Below are 6,000 nucleotides of genomic sequence, written 5' to 3'. Positions count from 1 at the left end.
TCACTCTAAAACGAGTGAAAATGAACATTTTCACTCAAAATTCACTCCAATTTCACTCAAAATTCACTCTTTTTTGTATTCACTCTTTTAGGAGTGAATATTTTCACTCGATATTTCTTAGAGAGTACCCAGATCGCTTCATTTCAATTCTAAAAACGCAAAAGCTCTGCGAGCGGGAGGGGAATCCCCCTTCCCCCAAGCTCTATCCTCACTAGACTTTATACATACACACAGATGGTGCACATTCGGAATAAGAGCTAAATTCCGTGATTTTAACACTTCGATGAAAAGTATTGCACCAAAAATTTGCACCAAATCGCTGAATTTCAGGTCTGAAAACGCAAAATCACCTTCGTGTGGGAGGGGATATGCCCCTATCTACACCCTCGTGTGCATGCTTTTTCTGTTTGATTGCTTAACTGCAGACAGCAATCATGATCCCCTCCCCCCTCGCTCGCTCCGCTCGCTCGGGTTCAGTCGCGTTCATGATATTCAGTGAAAAGAATTAATACAAGAAGTGTATACCATTTTATAGGCAAATTGTTCAATAATAATCTACACTAAAATACACTGCTACCTTAAACAAGTGGACTGTTTCACGTCGATAAAACGCGCAAAAACATGCATCAAATTGCACCATTTGCAACATCAAAATGCAAAAAGTTCTTACCGTGGGAGGGGGGACACCCCCCTCCCACACCCTCCCCTCCGCCTCGCTCGCTCCGCTCGCTCGGGTTCAGTCGCGTTCATGATATTCAGTGAAAAAGAATTAATACAAGAAGTGTATTTAAATTATACCATTTTATAGGCAAATTGTTCAAAAATAATCTACACTAAAACTGCTACCTTAAACAAGTGTTACTGTTTCACGTCGATAAAACGCGCAAAAGCATGCATCAACATAAATTGCACCATTTAAAACATCAAAATGCAAAAAGTTCTTACCGAGGGAGGGGGGACACCCCCCTCCCACACCCTCCCCCCCCCCCAAGATGAAATCCTGGCTACGCCGTTGCACCCACGAACCATAGAGCCCAAGAGTATACAGCCCTCGAGATAACCCACGAGTCATAACGTCAACACAATACAAGCAGTAAAAAAATCTGTTACTCTGCATGGGAGAGAAACAGGATTGATGCGTTTTACCAAAATCTTAAAAAGTCAATGACTTCGACACTAAGCAAACAAGGTCCACGAGACCGACACATTATGACGCTTGAACCTTTTTTCAAAGTCGAACTCGTGCATGACTCGTGGGTGTTCGTCTCGTGGGATGACCTTGTTCTGCCCCCCCCCCCCCCCCAAACAAAAAAATATAAACCCTCTTTAGGATATTAGATTTTATGCATGTTACATTTTCCGTTATCCTAGTGCGGGTTAATGACATTATCGTGATATCTGTCACCATTCCGTTCACTGCAGTTTATTTTGTCATTGCCGGTGAGCCCTAATAGGCCCTAAAACCAAATACGCAGTGAAGACATACACGCGGAACAACATTATGACAAATAAAACATTACACGGTTTATAGCTATTTACATTTTCACTGCAGATATCTATTTTTCTTACGTATTTGAGTGAAACTTTCCCAAAATATTCCACCTACAGCGTAGAAGGTCGGTGAATTTCAATTACAAACAATGCAAAAACTCCCTTGTGTGGGAGGGGTATCCCTCTCCTATAATATATACATAATAGCTATTTACATTTTCCTATAGCAAGATATCTATTTTTCTTACGTATTTCATTAAAAATTTCCCAAATATTCTGTTATAAGTCTGTATGCCAGATCGTTGAATTGATTTTTTAATACAAAAGCTCCCTCGTGTGGGAGGAGGTAACTCCCTCCCAAACCATAGGATCCCTCATCTGATAGATTTTCAAATAATTTGATCATCGATGGGAATGCAACAATTTCAGAAATTGGAGGTGACTTTTTTTTCTTGCAACTTAAACTAATCTGGTGTATAGGTCTATCGTCCTACTTTTTAAATCGAGAATTCCCCAAATATTCCACCAAAAGTGTTTAACAGATAGTTGAATTTAACTTCTAAAAATGCAAAAGCTCCCTCGTATAAATAATATGGGAAGGGGGCACACCTCCCCCCTCTTGGTCACTGCTCTGCCTGGATGTGATGATGTTCGTTGCATGGTTATTCTGAGGGTTCGTTAATCCAAGGTTCGTTATTCCAAAATACACAAATTCAGAATGAAGAAATTAAAAAAAAAAATCGTTGTTTCGAACATTAATGTTTGATCGGGTTGGTTAGTATTCCGTATTTTTTTTCTCCAACTACAATAAAGTGACACAACACAAATTGATACAAGATATTATGTGCAAAAGAAATGTATGACGTACAAATTAATACCGGGTATTACACATTGAAACTGTCAATTTCGTAACAACACTGCCTCTGATAACAAATATGAAAATATAGCAACATTACAAGCCCTATTGTATACTGGATATAATAGTTATACTAGGTGTTTCAAAAAAACATTTCCCACTTTTTATTCTTAATAATTAAAAAACTATATATCAGATATCATTGTCATTGATATGAGCGATAGCTGAATAGTGTACAATTTGGTTGAAGGTGGTTTGAATATGAAAGCATAACTCAGTTTCATGAAATCCATGGTTAATTTCACAGTTAGGTCCAGATTTTGCTCTATTTTCAACCCTCTGTACAAAATTTCACTTTGCACAGGGGTCAATGGGTGTGTATGGGAGTGTGTGGTTAACACCCTGACAATGGTCCTGAACAATAGCCAGGGTTTGAATGCTTCATTATTTATTCATGAGAAATTCCACTATCACAACTAGTCTTTATTCAGCCTCTGGCAGTATCTGTGTAAAGTCAAACGCCTGCCGATACTGTCGTTGAGTCGTGACAGTGCTCTCCCTACTTCTTAAAACGAAATTATAATGAATACCTTCTGTTCTATCGTAAACATGGTGACAGGAAGCAAAGAGTATACACTTGTGTATATGGAGCCTTAAATTAATCTACTGTGAAACAAATCGCCCCAATGAGAAATGCTGCTGAACTCTTTACCAAAAATTATCTCTTTTTATCGAAAAAGCAAAAAATTTGTCAGACTATTTAATCAGTAGAGAGTTGTATTAAAATGAGGAACTTTAGATAATTTATTCTTATTTATATTCCAAATTTAGTGATATGTGAAGCAAAATTTGAAAACGATTGCCAGCTGGAAAGAAACGTGGTGTTTGCAAGCACTTTACTGTGCATGAAGTCAGACTAGCAGTGCCCAGGGCAATCCACATGAATTATTGATTAAGCATTCATGTGCCAGGGAGCGCGAGACTGACGCCTAGTCAAACAGGTGGTTCAGGCATGTCCATTGTTCAGGGCTATTGTCAGCACACACTCACATACACATCATTGGTTCCTGTGCAAAGTTCAATTTTTGTACAGAGGGTTAAAATTTGACCAAAATCTGAAACCTTACTTCAAAATCAATCTTAGATTTAATGAAACTGATTTATGCTGTAACGTGCAAATCACCTTCAACCAAATTGTACAATATCCAGCTATTACTCATATCAATGACAGTTTTATTGGATGTATAGTTTTTGAACTATTAATGATCAAAAGTGGGAAATGTTTTTTGAAACACCTAGTACGTGAACGAGGGAGAAATCAATGCAGGGGACCGTCATCATGTAATAACCAGAGTTTGACGTTTCTTCTCACCTCCCATGGTATGAGGCACCATAGGCCTATACATTTCCATTTTTTTAATACTTTACCATTGTACATACTATTCGTGACGTTATTCCGAAGGTTCGTAATTTCAAAATGAAATAAGGTTTGTTATTTCGAAGGTTCGCTAATCTCACAATGATGGAAAGGTTCGTTAGTCCAAAAATGAAAAGAATGTGTGCTGGCTTTGGGAATAACGAACCTTCAGAATAACAGCCAAAGTATTTCATCCAAGATGACCATGAATATCCTGAATATCTCAAAAGATTCGAGATTTGAATTGCATTTATATACTCAGATTCGTTTATTCAGTGGAAATAGGTTAAAACCATGAATTTGCTAATTCACCAAGAAATATTTCATTTCACTGTTTGGCGGCCATCATGGATATCACAAAACCCTCCGCGGTGGAAGAGTTGCTTTAACCAGACAGGGGCGGATCCAGGAATTCCGTAAAGGGGGTGGGGAGCCAAAAAAACAGTTCTGATGCCACTTCCAGGTTTCATCGGCTGACAAGCAAAAAAAAAAATGATAATGATAATGATAGATAGATTAAAAAAAAAATAGGCTTCAGCGCAATTTCTGATGCCAATACAATCAGCTGACAAAGATGGTTTCTTTAGAAATTTTAGGGAGGGCACACGCCCCCCCCCCCCTTTCATCTTTTTTAATTTCCTTTGTTTTAACAAAAAATAAAAAAATAAAGGGGATGAGCCCGGGGCGCCCGTCCCCCCGCCCCCGCCCCCCCCCCCCCCAATCCGCCACTGCCAGAGTAGGATTCAGCACCTTTGGAATACATTTGATTTTTTTTTTATTTGAGTTTGATTTTATTTCTGAATTTCTTTTTCATATACTTAAATGAAATACAAAGTCAATAATATATTGAACAAACTAATTGAGCACAGTATAATTTTAATCTGACAGTTAAAACAAATAAATGATTAAATCAAATATTGAACTCTTTCCCCTTTTTGTACATGTTTATATGGATGTAAAACAATAGATAATTCATTCTAAGTTTTTTTTTTCACTATTTATAAGGAAATAGGCCTACACTTATATTGGATTTATTGGCTTTGCATGTTTGTTCGTTTTTTCGTGCCGAATACAAATTTGACAAAGAAAGTACGCATTCAAGGTATGAACTATAATCTATAATAAGGGTATGTATTTTGACATCGTGATATAACACAACACAGGTTTGTCAAAATTCAATGGGCAACACATGTGTTTTCCAATGTTTTCTTATATAGGTTTGGTGAGGTGAAGGGCGGGTTGACACAAAATGCAGAACTTGAAAACGTGACAACCCTGAAAGCAATCTACAGTACCTTAATTCTGAACTTGATAAAAAAAAACGTGCAGGTACATTTGCGAGGGAGGGGGGGGGGGGGATGCACACCACGAGATCGACACCCACGAGCGATATAAGTACTGTAATTTTTACTTTCCTTTTATGCGTATGGCTTAGCGGCTCCGTTAACTCCGTTAGCGGCTCCGTTAACTTTTCTTCTTCACAATCGACATTGTTTTTCTTTCTATTTTCCAACCATGTTACCAGTTCTTCTATCTTACATCTTTCTGTCTTTCCTTTCCTGTTCTAGTTTCTGCGTGACAGCGACTTTTGTGGATTTGTCTGGGTGCTTGTCTTACGCTGGGCTAGTTAGGTTTTATTTGTAGTGATAGTGTAAAAATTTTTGTAAATCTAGTTTCATGTGCTAAGTAGAAGATCAATGATACAAGATGTGAAATTGTTTTACTATTATGTTTGGGAGATATGCACCCTATACAAGCTATGCTTCTTCAGTATTCCTCCCCATCTCCTGCATTTTCTTAACTTCAGAATGTTTTTTTGTGCTTTTTCTTTTTCACCCTATCATTTGTATATCCATAAATTCCATTTATCATATTTTGTATTAATATTGACATGATTATATTATGTACACGTACTTACATTATTATGTGGAAAGAAAAATATATTTGCAAGTTTTGTTGGAGATGGAAAAAATAAATGAAATGAAATGAAATGAAATATTAAAAGCTGTGTGCGGTACACCAGCTCGACACTAGGCAAACAAGGCCCATGAGTGCGACAATATAGGGTAAAAATTAGGCCCACGGGCTCAACGGTAGGCAAAAAAAAAAAAAAAAAAAAAAAAAAGACCCGTGAGCTCGACAATAGGCAAATAAGGTCCACGAGTTCGACGTATAGGGAGTAGTGACTCCAGCTCGACGGGATGAACAGCTCCATCTCAGTAAACCAATGATCAGT

The sequence above is a fragment of the Diadema antillarum genome, unplaced genomic scaffold (assembly GCF_040938485.1).
Source record: "Diadema antillarum isolate AM-2024a unplaced genomic scaffold, OU_Dant_1.0 scf00000145, whole genome shotgun sequence".
NCBI lineage: Eukaryota > Metazoa > Echinodermata > Echinoidea > Diadematoida > Diadematidae > Diadema > Diadema antillarum.
This window is presented reverse-complemented; position numbering follows the sequence as displayed.